The sequence below is a fragment of the Leopardus geoffroyi genome, chromosome X (assembly GCF_018350155.1).
Source record: "Leopardus geoffroyi isolate Oge1 chromosome X, O.geoffroyi_Oge1_pat1.0, whole genome shotgun sequence".
Taxonomy (NCBI): domain Eukaryota; kingdom Metazoa; phylum Chordata; class Mammalia; order Carnivora; family Felidae; genus Leopardus; species Leopardus geoffroyi.
The window spans coordinates 25,650,663-25,664,585 of NC_059343.1; the positions used below are offsets into that span (position 1 = coordinate 25,650,663).

Consider the following 13,923-nt stretch of genomic DNA (forward strand, 5'->3'; position numbering starts at 1 on the left):
TTAACAAAAGAGTTTTAGAACTGGGATTATGGGTAATTTTTTTCTCTGCAAGTTTGTTGATGCCTTAACATATTTCAAGAACCATATGTGCAGTTAAAAAATTTTAGGAACATGTAAAAACACCATTTAGGATATATTAGATATCAAGTAAATATTAGAATATCTTAGATCTATACTTGAACTACTAAGTAGAAAGTATATTTGAGTTACAGATTAGATGGGGCCTTAATTCTCCTTTATTTAGGAGTGAATCATGGCAAAATAATCACTTTACTGTGATTGACTCCTAAATAAAGGAAAAAAGAGGACAGAACAAATTCATTCCTCAATGCTGTATAAAGATTGGGAATCTGCTTCATCAATGTTCAGTATATTAGAAGCTGATAATTATATTTACATGGATGAGATCTGCCCTATCATGTACCTGATTCTTGCTAACAGTTAAGAGGAAAAATTCGAATACTCTAAATGCAGGTAATTTATCATTGTCTTGATTCACTGCAACCTAGGGACACTTCTTTATCTAATTTTCTACTTATGCCAAGCAAACACTTAAATTGCAATGTATTGTTGCCCTGTACTATTTTCTCAATCCTTTCCCTTCTAATATAAAGAATGACGATTTGGCTTTTTCTTTTTTAAAACAATCTCTATGTGAAATGCATTTTAAGCTCATTCAATGAACTTAAATTTATGGAGTTTTTACAATTGAACCAGGCTTTTTGAAACTTCGGTCTTAAAAATATACTGACTTTAAGGATCGTAGGATCTATGAGAGAAATTATATGTCCACTAACAATGCTGTGAAAATTATAGTTTAGTGTGATCAAGAAAAGCATTAAGTGCCATTTGACATGGCCAAGGCTTGAGATGTGCACAGAGAATTACAAACAGTGAGTCAAAGTATAGTATTCAGAATGCTAAAAACATGACACTCACACAAATATAGAATGAGCCTGTGTCAAAAATTCAACTCATTCATGAGGGAACCAGCAGGATGATAAAAATGGCTCAAGGGAGAGTTTAAAAAACAGAGATCTAGAGCGACACTCAGTAAATCAAAGAAATGCTGAAATGAATTTGCGGATAGATGAAAAATTAATATCCTATAGAATAATAAAACCATATCTTTTGGAGTAGTTTTTCCTCCTAAATAGAAATTGTTACGTTAACATGCAACTTCAGAGCCTGGGCTCGAATCAGTAGTAAACAGTAAATCAAACAAAGGTAAATCCTCCAGAAATTAAATAATCCTAGGGTAGACCTGTCAGGCAATGCTTCACTCTGATATCAAAATGACATGCAGTCATTCTTGGGTCTTATTTCTAAGTTTTGAATACTTTTCCTTAACTAGGATAAATGGCAGGAACATGGCCACAGAGGTACATTTCCAGAGAATGGCACATATACAAGGGGTTGGCACACCTTTTCTGCAGAGGGCCAGAGAGTAAATTCTGGGGGCTTTGGCGGCCATACAATCTCTGTTATAGCTACTCATCTGTGCCGCTAATGCATAAAAGCAGCTGTAGACAATAGCTCAACAAATGAGTATGACTCTGGTATCATAAAACTGAGTTTATGGACGCCAAAATTTGAATATCTTATCATTTGTACATGTCACAAAATACTCTTCTTTTTCTGGTATTTTTTCAATCATTTAGTGAAGTAAAAACCTCTCTGTGGGCCACACAAAAACAGGTGGAAGGTTGGATTTGGTCGGCAAATCATAGTTTGCTGACCCTAATAGGCTACGGGAAACAACGGATTGCTGTTTTCAATCAGTGGTGAATAAGATAGCCAAGAGTTTGGGGCCACGAAATGCATGGTCTTGATTCACCCCCGACTCACACACAGAGACAGACAGGTAAGGTCTCAATTTAAGGGTTGGTGGGGGGTTGTTAAATGACGTTGTATTGCTTTTGTAAGATTAGTGTGAAAGGAATGTTTTAGATGAGGTACAGGAGGAAGAGATCAGGGAGAGCGAAACTAGGTAAGAATTTTTCACTAGTTTTCAGGAGATAATCACATGGTTCAAAGTGCGGCCAAAGAAGAATTTCTCAACAGACCAGATGTATACGGCAGGACAGAGTAACTGTGGAAAGCTTCCACATAAAATTCAAACCAGAGACATTGGGGAGTGAAGATTTCTTTTGTCAGTGAAGGAACATAGCGACTATGGTGGTTGTAAATCAGCTGAGCTGGAGGTGTCCGTGAAAATCCAGGTGTGGGAAATTAAGCAGATAGTTGGGCATGCTTGGATGGATTTTGGGAGACAAGCCTTGCCTGAGAGTGAAAGTTTGTGAGGAATTTCCTCAGGAAAGGGAGAGGGAAGGGGGCAAGGGAATGGGTGGGGTGTTCAAAGAAAAACGCATAGGCAGAAAATCAAACTAAGGACAGAAGCTGGTGTACGGGCTGGTGGGGTGGTGGGAAGAAGGTGGCTTACCAGATTGGGGGGAAGGAAAACAAGCCTGTCTTAAGAAAAGAATAGAAAACCTTGAAAATTAGGATTGTTTAGAATTACAGAAGTTAGATCTTTCATTCATTCTGGAGGGAAATGATAGCTGACCCTAAAGGGTAGGTCGTGCATGGACATGTACGGATTTTGATGTTGTGTGTTTTTATTTTGTCAAGAATTGGACATTAGAATTTAGCATATGAATTTCTCAAGTGGCAGAACAGACACCAGAGACTTTAGAAAGAGCCTCAAGGCCCACCTTTAGCGCCTGTGAAAGAGGCACTGAACCCTGGAAAGAAATAAAGGGCCAGAGTTATAATTGTGACTCGTTCTCTCGTTATTTGCATGAACTTTCCGGTGTCATTCCACAACTTGCAATCTTAGTCTCTTTATGTGTTGAGTGAGCTCTGAAATACCCTGTATGTCTAAAATTCAGTGATTTTATTTTACGCTTCCTGTATACAAACAAGCACAGTCTTGGGTGATCCCAAAAGGGAACAGTGAGAAATTGCATCAACGCCTCTGGGTCCCAAACTCTGAATCCCTGAGGAATTATGAGGGTGTAGTAATGGAGATCCTGAGGTTTTTTTTAAAATATTTTCATATATTCCACTTTTTTCAAGTCTAATTCAAATGGCACCCTTAGCCAGGAAAGTGCTTGAAAGACTAATGGAAACATTACTATTCTTCATTTGGTGATACAGTCTTATTAATTCAGGGATAGAATATTCTCATGTGGATCAGAAACCCTCATTGGTATTAGTGACTCTTTGTCATTCAAAAATCTTGAACGGAGGCCCTTTGTGAAAAAACTACACCTGGTCCAAATGGATCCAGATGGAATTACTGCAATGCCAGTGCCTGATGAGCAGGTCACTATTCAAAGTCTAACGTTGGCAACAGTTCCAATATGTGGTGAAACATCATTGACTCTCAGAAGGTGGGAGAACTCCACAGCTAAGGTTTGCTTCTGCTGAAGGAGTACACTTACATAATTTGCCACCTGTCAGATAAGAGAGATGGAAATGTCCTGATTCTGCACCAGGTATTAAGAGAAGCTTGTGATTGTCCCTGGATGAAGAGGGAGCCAGAACTTCGTGAATGCTGCTACATAATAAAATAAGCGACAATAAGCTAAATTTAGAGCACATTTTACGTTTTTGAAAAGAACTTCCACGTGTCTTCTTATGGTCTCTCATTTGATCTAAACAACACAAACTTGAAGAGACACGAGGGGAAGATATTACTTCTCTGATTCAGCTGGATAAACTAGAGCTCATGAAGGTAAGAGTCTTGCCTAAGATACCACAAATCATAATCTTGAAGCTGGAGTGTATTAGTAACCTGTTGCCACAGCAGTGCTGGGTATGTAGCCAACAAGCACTGAACCTCAGTGGCACTTGAAACCAGTGTCTTTTATCTTCCAGCTCTCAAGCCTGAGTGCGTTCTCTGGTAATGGCAGGAGATCAAGACAATGAACACACACATGACTCACGAGTGCCTTCCCGAGCCTCTGATAACATCCCATTGGCCAAAGCGCATCACATGTTCAAACTCACAAATCAGACTCAAAAAAAAAAAAAAAAAAAAAGGTGGGAGTAAAAACAGGAGCTCACTAATATTTATTACCTGGAATATCAACCTACGTTTTCTGCCCCTAATCTACACTCATCTAATCTCTTTTTACCTTTCTAATGTGTATATTGCTCCCAAACGGAAGCACAATTTCAAGACAAATGACTGATCGAGAATGAATGTGATTTCTACTCAAATATACTGGGTGACAATGAATGCGGTCATCCTTTATTCTTTCACTCACTTAAAAATATGCACTGCCAGGGTGCCTGGATGGCTCAGTCGGGTAAGTGTTCGACTCTTTTTTTCTTTAATTTTCTTTTTTAAAAATTTACATCCAAGTTAGCGTGTAGTGCAACAATGATTTCGGGAGTAGATTCCTTAGTGCCCGTGACCCATTTAGCCCATCCCCCCTCCCACACCCCCTCCAGGAACCCTCTGTTTGTCCTCCATAATGTCCGACTCTTGATTTCAGCTCAGGTCATGATCTCATAGTTTGTGAGATCAAGCCCTGCATCAGGCTCTGTGCTGAGTGTGGATTCTTCCTGGGATCCTCTTTCTCCCTCTCTCTCTGCCCCTCCTCAGCTCTCTCTCTCTCTCTCTCTCAAAAAAAAAACTTTAAAAAACATATATGTATTACCTAGTGTATGCTGGGCACTGTGCTGAGAAGCTTGTTGTTTATAAATGAATACAGCAGTAGCCTCAGCTTTTTTTATAATCGTGTATCAAACCTTGGTGTTGAATCATATTAGTATAAAATGCCTTCTATTCAGACTCCCCAAATTCAATATTCAGGTATCAGCACCTGCAAAATAAGGGGGGAAATGGGTTGTAGCGCAGTTCAGCAAGTCTGCTCGGTAATTTCACACAACCCGTGGAGCAGCGGCTGCATTCTGCAGGGTCTCCAATTCAAACGCACCTTCAATCCTTTTCTCTGTCCTCCCAGACCTGCCTCTGCCCATAGACAGAGTCAGCAGCTCTCTACCTACTGTAATACTTCTGCAACTGCCTCGAATTCCAAAATTAGGTTCTCATATTGAATGGGTCAGGTGGAAAAGGCAGGGGCACTTCTTAGCTCTTGCAGAGACGGCTGTATGTTTTAATGTTTCAGAGCCGGAAGAGACATAGGGTCTTCCAAATCTGTCTTCTTTTAATCGTAAAGCGACGGGATTCTCTTTTTAAATTTCCAAGTCGAATTTTGGGTAGGGCCCCTGACTCAGAATAAATGAAAGCAGACTTTTTCCGATTAAATCGACAGCAGTGTTAACAGCCCCACCCACTCAGCTTGGACCAAACTAAAACCAATGGAAGCAATCTGAAAGAAAGCCAATTAGCCTTAGACAAACCGTGCCAGTCTCGACGACCCTGTTCTTTTTACCCCTGTAGCACTAACAGGTGCCAATATATGGCACGGATGCCCTCATCCCACCTCCTGTCCCTGTGTAGATGTGACTAATCAAGTAGAGCATGGTTTCCTGCTAAGCCTGAATTTGGCCTCAGAGTTCTCAGTCTAGAACTCCAGAAAGGCACTGTCTATTGGTATAAATTGGGAGTTTGCACCAAAGATGAAGCCTATTTCCAAGCCATGACAGACTTTGTACACACACACACACACACACGAGTGTACATCTTCCTCACATATACATTACTTGCCGTATAGTTATTACTGATGTTCCCTTGCGATCCGCTCCGGTGAGCAAGCTATGAGCTCTGTAGAGGCTGCACGAGAGAATTACAGTCAGCTCTTAGATTCTCTACTGCTTCCCTCACCCAGGCGGAATTAGCCTCGTGAAATCATCCTGCTCACACTCCAGCAACTCTGAAAAACAAATACTGGGGGGGGGGGGGGCGGTGAGAGTTTGAGGACTTGCCAAAACCAGACCTTTACAGAGACCTTCATTAATTTACAGAACTCCAAGGCTGACTCAGTGGACATTATCCCCCCTGTTGGGGCACAAACCATTTCGTTTGAGAAAGGATACCCCAGCACTTTACAATTCTACTTTCCACTAATCCAAAAGGTGTTTTTACCCCTCCTCTCCTAGACCAGTCTGCATTGGAAAAGTAAGAAGAAAGGAAGCAGCACCTTACTGGATTTCAGGTCTGGACATTATTCTTAAAAGACCTTTATTTTCGCAAATCAGTTTTCCTCCCACCTTGCCTGCTTGGTGGTAGAACTATGGGCTTCGGAGTTAGTTAGACCAAAGTCCAGCTCTCGCCTCTGCCTCTAGCTTGCTCTGTGATCAAGTATTGTTTTCATATTGTGAGGTCTCAGAAAGTCTTATCACCCCAAAGTTTGAAGAATTTGTATCAGTGTGGTGACTCAATAGTCCTAAAATCAAGACACTGAGGTTCTAGTCACTGTCATGTGCCTTAAAGATGACTTTGAGGGGCACCTGGGGGGCTCAGTCTGTGAAGCCTCCGACTCTTGATTTCAACTCAGGTCATGACCTCACGGTTTGGTTAGCGTGATGGAGCCCCCGTGTCAGGCTCTGCAATGACAGCACAGAGCTTGCTTGGGAGTCTCTCTCTTTCTCTCTCTCTCTGCCCCTCCCTTACTCTCTCTCTCTCTCTCTCTCCCTCTCTCTCTCAAAAATAAAAAAATAAACATGAAAAAAATTTAAGTGAAAGAAAAAGATCACTTTGAACTTCAGTGTCTTCATTTGTCAACGCCGGGGCTTGATCCGCGGTGAGGCAGCCATCGGAGGTGCCCCGGCCACACTTGCCATTTTGCACCGGGGAGTGCGGTTTTCCTGTTTGCCTCAGCTCTTGATCTGAGGCCAGCAGTTCCTAGCAGCCCCTGCCAGGGCCTGTAGAGCCTGCCGTTTCTCCTCTACTGGGCGAACTTTGCCTGGGTTCCTGTCGGATTGGCTGAGAATTTGTCAGAGCTGTGTCATGCTCACTTCCTACTCAATTCTGTGTCCTCTCTTTTCTCATTGTCGGATCCAAAATGCAATTTGCAAGCTTTCCGGCCCATTCCATCTTCCTGCCTCCTTCATCATTCACTGGCATCATCCTCTTTCTCCTACAAATAAGCCCCTTGCACCCTTCACTCCATTTCAAAGTCTGCTTCCTGGTTGACCCAAACAATACATTCTATAGGGTCTATTTCAGGTCAGTTATCTTTTAAGTCATAAGATCGTGTTAGAAGTGAACGTGCCTTCTCTTATCTTCACATTTGGCATTTTAGCAATAGTCTTGGGGAAGGTGAGTGGGATGCTTAGAAAGACCGTACATCCTGGTCTGCCTGGAACAGCACCAGCTGACACCTGTTGTCCAGATGTCCCTACTGACCTAACATTGGCTACCATCAAAATTATTTTGGAGACCATACATTATATCATCTCTCTAGTGATACTGAATAGCATCTACTATCCCTTCCCTTTTTAAAGTTTAAAATTCTTCCATGTATTTCCAAGGCAGCTCCACATATCCATCAACGTGATCATTTTCTCGTTCATTCATGTGTCCATTTAATTCTGGAAACATTTATTGAGTTTAATTTAGTACAGGATCATATGCTCAAGACTTGGACAAAAGACAGTAAATACTTGGGTAAAGGCTAAAATACAATATCTTAGATCAAGACATTGTATCTTACTGGCCGAAAGACTAATTCGAGAGCTCAATTTTTCCTTGATTTTCTAGTTCACAAAGGGCATTCATAATGGCTAGTCTACCATGACAGATACTTCCTCCAGTGGGAAAATCTCTCCAGGCAGCTGCAGCCACAGTGCAGGTTGCTGACTTCGGCTAGATTATATTCGACAGATTGAAAGCTCACAGGTGCCTGGAGTATACCAGGAAGCATTTGTCTTTCTTAGTAGGAGAATTGGAAGGATTTTAGTGGACCGTGCCGGTTTTTTCATTTATACAGGTTTTAACGGTACATTTCTGCAATACAAAATCCTGCACTACCAGGATATGTTCTGATAGGCATTACAGATTTTTTCACGTTATTCATGATTTTTAATGCAAACCCATGAAATAGCTTTGCTAAAACATTTGCTTCTTTTAGCAAGTCGAGACACTCTTGGGATCTTTGCATGTTTCTCGTGGTGGGAAAAAAAACCTTGCCTGAGTCCACTTCTCTACACTTCCCAATTTGCCCTTGCCACGGCAAAATCTAAAAAGGAAGGCTAAAATGGACTATCATAGGAAATATTTATTTTAAACACAATGGAACAACTGTTTCTGAAAGTACCCACTTTGCATTCTGCGAGCTAGGCTGGATTCTTTGTCATTTGAAAAGGACTGTATAAATGATACATGTCAAAAGATGAAGAACCTGAAGATTGGTCACTACAAAGACTTATAGCATCTCTAACGATGGTCTACATTTCAATCCTCCTTAAATCACTAGATGGTTGCAACTAAGATGATAGCATACTCCATTTGATTTTGTTGCCGCTGTTTATGCCATTCGTTGGCCTCAGACAGTCTTGAGATGCCACTGGGGGCACAAAATTCAGTTGTTGGTGTTTATTGCATAACGGGGAGACATTTTTAAAGAGTTTTACTATTAGAATTTGCATGGTTGATGATCACTTATATCTTTCAGTGACCTTGGTAGATTTCCTATAAATATCACTTTGATTTTGCAACAAGTGCGAATTACTCCGAAGCACAAGAAGTATGAATAATGTTACGTTCAATTATTTTCCCCAAGTTGCCTAAAATCAACTGCAATTCTCAACTGTAAGTTCAATACCACTCATTTGGGGGACCGTCCCTTCAGCCCCTGTATTGTCGTAGTTGGGTCAGGAACGTGGAAATCATTATAGATATTTTTAGCTGAGAGGGATTCAATACAGGGAAACAGCGGCTCCCACCGTCTTTGCAGTGTTGCCAACCATCAGGGAAGCAGACAAGGCAGGGATCAGAGGGACTGCCACTGAGGACCTCAGGTGTGTGCAGAAGCCCCTGGGGAGATTCCTGGAGGATGCGCAGAAGTAGCTGTCAAAGCCCTGCCTATTTGAGCCCAGCCCTAGCCTACAACTTTGAGAGGAGACTTAAGGGTTCTTCCTTATGTTACATATTCCCAGTCTCAGAAACACAAGACCGTTTCTGTGGCATCGTCTCAGCAGAACTGCTTGGCCAGGGGATCCTGAACATGTCTTTCTAGGATTTCGGTTTCTGGACCAACAAAGAAGGGTGAAAGGGTACAGGGTCAGGGTCACAGTCTCACAACCGCGAGGGGCACAAATAGCCCCAAGAAGATGGTCTCCCGTATTTCTAATTGTCATCATGATAGGCCATGGCTTCATATCTTCATTGCTATTTCACATCGTTAGGATTTGTAGCTACAGAAAGCCGACCGCATTTACATGCCCATTTTTCTCCAGGCATGGGGAGCCTGGCCTACATCCCTTCTCAGATGAGCAAGATCGTCCTATGAGGACATCTCTTTCCAAATTCTCTCCTGGCTAAGCTCAGAAGGGGCCCACCCTGCAGGCTCCCCCGGCTGAGGAGTTAACCTCTACCCCTACTAACGTAGTCCTCACCATCACGTGCTGTACTAGAAGGCACTCTCGCTGCATTCTATCCCTCCCCTCCAGTGTCTGAAATACTCCATTGTTTTCCCTTTGTTCCTTTTGTGAAGTTACAGCTAATACTGTTTAAAAAAAAAAAAAAAAAAAAAAACGTTTTAAGCACAATGATTTGTTCTGACTGCTTTTTAGACAGTAGTGCTTAATTGCATCTGTGGGCCTCTAAGCCTCCTCAACACAAAAGTCTGTTTTAAGATAGGCTTCTGTTGCCACCCGCCTGAAAACACCTCCTTCGGAGCCCTGAAACCCAAAAGCTGATTAGTCTCCAGTAGAGGAAAGGGAACCCCAGACCTTAGGGAGATAAAAGCCTGCCTGGCCCCCTAGTGGGGTAAAACGCACTTTTCATTCTTTCCCATTGAATCTCCAACAGCATGAGTACAATGAGTACAATGCTGTTTCTCTGTAGGTCACCCAGTCACATCGAATTTGCAATACATCAACCTGCCACACTTTGCTAGTGGATTGTCTTTTCCTGTAGATGCTGAAGTGAAAAGCACTCCGCTTGGTAAATCATTGTGGATCAAGGGCTGTGTCTGTCTTCCCAGAACCAAACTTCCCTTAAATGAGGACGAATTCTTACTTCACGCTCATCTCATCAGGATGAAACCAAAGCCCAGTGACCTCTGTATATGACTATGAGAGGCGATTCAGTGATGCTTTTAGATGCAGGTGTAGACCTTGTGGGCCACCAAGCTGAGCGGTCACTGTAGATCTGGAGGCTGGGAAAGAAGAGAAACATTCTTAGAGCTCCTGCAGAAAAGGTGTGGTAATGGGTCATGCTGAGGGTCAAAGACAAAGGGAGGGAGGGAGAGAGTCAGCAAGCGGGAAGGAGTTGCTGGGCATGAAAGACAATATGCTTTAGGGGAACCGAGTGAGAGCCCGAAGCGCATCCGTGTGTGAAGAACAGGAATCCTGAAGGTCACGTATTGATACTTGACCCAAACTGTCCTACTACCTCGAGCATAAGGAGACAAAGGAAAGAAGTCAGGATCTAAAACTAGTCTGATTTATAGGAATGGGCCAAGTATAAACTCTAGGACCAAGCTCAGACTTGAAGCGAGGCAGTGAAACTCACTCTAATGCTAACCCGTTGAAGATATCCTGAGGGATAAAGTACACACTTCAGTCGGGAATTACAGAACAGGCCACATGCACACATCTTCAGAAGTAGGTAGGTGATGCCCATCCAGGGGGTCCACTAGTAGAAAACAGGATTCCAACCCCCTGGCTGGGGTTTGGACTGATATTATAATCTTTGGAAAGATAGGGCAGGCATAAGCAAGGCAGAAAGCCATGCCTAGGTAGTTATGGTATACAGAAGAATACTGGTTCAGAGATTCATAACATAATTTATTTGCTATTTGAAGGGTACAAGGAATCCTGAAGATAAAGAAGAGTTCCGGTTATGAGAATCAGGAATAAAGCCAGGATTAAAATAACAACAACTAATAATAACGATGATGGCTATCATTTACATATATATTACCAGGTTCCAAGAATCCTATGCCTTTTTTCTTTTTCCTTTAATTATTACAACTACGAGTGAGGTAGGTATTATTGTTTGATTTAACAGGTAAGGAGACTTAATCCCAGGGAGTTAAATGATCAAAATCATATAGCTAGTAAGGGACAGAGCCATAAATTGAATTCAAGACTCTCTGATTTCAGTCATAACTCTCTGATCAGCATAGAATTGAGCTTGACTTCCCTTAATCATCGCGGTGACCAAAGAGTATTTTCCAGAGACGGCTACAACATTATGTCCTATTCCACATGGTTTTCTGTACTCTAAGTTTGCCACTCCCCATAACGAAAAGTATATGGTACAGAAATGATGTTCCAGTTAAAGATTCAGCTCTTAACTGGCCTGGCAGTTTCCATTTATAACCTCTTGGAATGCGTGCTCCTGGGACGCTCCAACTCAGAATATATCCACCATGCTATGAGAACCCTAGGGGCATGTGGGTAAAGTCACAGGTAGGTCCCCCAAGTGACAGCTCCGGCTAGTTCCGTGCTGACAGCCAGAATCAACTGCCAGTTAGAGGGGGTCGTCTTGGATATCCAGCCTACCTGAGCTTTTAAACGACTCCAGCTTCACCATGTATGTAACTGCAACCACATGAAAACTGCCTATCTGAGCCCCAAACCATGGGAACTAACAGCCTGTTATTCTTTCAAACCACTTAGGTTTGGGATAATTTGTTACGGTGGTAAAAGATTAGAATATTGCAAAAGGCAAAATGTGGTCCTAGCTATGGAACTGAGACTGAGCCTGGACAGAAGGGTTAGGTAGGTCTAGGTGGGGGGAAGAAGCAAGACAGAAAACTATGTAACACATCAGCTACTCTTAAGTTGGGGGGTAGAGGAGGGGTTAGATAATTTAGTGACATTGCAGTTGTGTACGAGTTACATAGCTCTATCGGTTGTGCTGCTTTTCCATGCTGCATATAAAATTACTAAGCACTTAAAACGACACACATCTCTTATATCACGTTTTCTGTGAGTCAGGAATCTGGGCACCCCTTTGCTGGATTCTCTATTCAGGGTCTTGCAAGGCTGCAGTCGTGTTGTTGGCCACACTACGTCCTCATGTGGAGCGGGACGTCCTAGCTCACGTGGTTGTTGGCGGAATTGAGTTCCTTGTGGCTCTTGGGCTGTGGCCCTCAGCAACTGGCGCGCAGCTTCACTTCCCTGTCACGTGGCTCTCCACATGCAGTTCATATCCCAAGAGCTTGCGTCTTCAAGGCCAGTAGAAGAGCCTCTGCAGTGTATGCTTGCAAGACCAATACATATGTATACCCATGATTACATTACATACGTATAATGATGTGTATATGTACACACATGTGCATATGCGCGTGTGTGGATACATATGTCCACCTGTATGTGGATTATTCTTTGTTTTTGTTTGTTTTTGCTTAAAAAAAAACAAAACAAAACAAAACCGAAGCGGTTAAAAGCTGCCCAGTCGCTGAAGGGAGAAGCTCGGGCAGAAGCCCTGACACCAAGGGCTTGCCAGAGGAGCCCCTCGAGGGCAGCTGGGCTGGAGAGGCTCCTGGTCGCGAGGCGCTGCGCCTAGGGAAGAGCTAGTTGCCAGTCCGGCCCGGGGGGCAGGCGTGCAGGTGGTCCTCATCTTGGCGATGCGGCTCCAGGAAGTGGCTTCGCAGGAAGCGGCGGGGCTGGGGTGCGCGTGGGCGGGTCCAAAAGGGCGCGGTTCCGGGTCGTCGGCAGCAGCGGGGCGGCGCTCAGGGCATACCGCGTGCTCTTTCTTTGCGCGTCTTGGGACGGCTTCTGCCGGTCCTGAAGAGGGCGCGCCGCCACGGCTTTGCCTCTTCCGGGAACGCTGGGCGCCCCGGCGCTTCTGCCCGGTTTGCAGGCGAGCGGCCCACTCCTCCGGAGCCACCTCCTGAGGCGAAATGGGAGCCCAGAGGGAGGTAGGTGGGTGCGGGAGGCTGGCAGCTGCATGCTGACCAGGCGGCTCACGCGGCCTCCGCGTCGGGGGCGTCATTAGTTCTCACCAATGTGGGAGCTCGTGTTTGGTCGGCATTGAGGGGCTGAGCTCACAAAATGGTGTTGGCGTGTGTGGGAGGCACAGGGTGGCCGGGAAGGTGGTTCTGAAAGTTGTGATTGGATAAGAGGTTGGGGGGGTGTTGGGAGGCAGGAACCAGAGGCATCCGTGGTGGGTTCGGTGCAAATGCTGTTGAAGCGAGGACTGCAGGCTGATTGCCCGTGCACAGTTTTTGCTGTGCTCTCAAAGTATTTTCTCTTCCTTACGGTTTTTAAAATTACGTTTTCTTTAGCTTGCTTCGTTGCAAGAATAGAGTATATAATGCATACAAAATATGCGTTAATCACCTGTTCATTTTATGGGTAAGGCTTCTGGTCTGCAGGCGGCTAAGTTTCTGGGGGAGTCAAAGGTGATGGGGGGATTTTTGCACGGGGAGGCACCCCCTCACCCTGCTGTTGTTCAGGGGTCAACTATGTATATATTACACATTAAAACATATAATAATGTTAATAAAGGAGTGACATCCCCTCACCTTTGTTGTATTCTGTTAGCAAGTTCTCGGGTCTGCCCACCCTAGTCAAGGAGAGGAGATTATTCAGGATATGAACATTGGGATCACCTGAGGATCTGTCCCCAAGAGTTTCACTTCGTTCGTTGATACAGCGTTCAGTATGCATTCATCTGTTCATCCTTCCGTCCATCCATCAGCACCTTTTCATTTACTTTTGCCTCTGCCTGGAAAACTTCCCCGGAAATTTGCACACATCCTCCTCTGCCTTTCTTCAGGTTTCTGCTCCAACGCTACTCTCTTAGTGAGGGCTTCCCTCCACCAGCCT

At 43.8% G+C, this 13,923-nt stretch overlaps 1 protein-coding gene across 2 annotated transcripts in view; it reads left to right on the forward strand.

Annotated features, from left to right (window-relative positions):
- Nucleotides 1-12,846: 12,846 nt before the first annotated feature.
- Nucleotides 12,847-13,923, forward strand: part of MAGEB3 (MAGE family member B3) — a 201,072-nt gene continuing 199,995 nt past the window's right edge. For both annotated transcript variants that reach the window (XM_045471745.1, XM_045471746.1), the window contains exon 1: nt 12,847-13,013. The gene's annotated coding sequence lies outside the window, so the exon portion shown is untranslated. The remainder of the gene's footprint in view (nt 13,014-13,923) is intronic.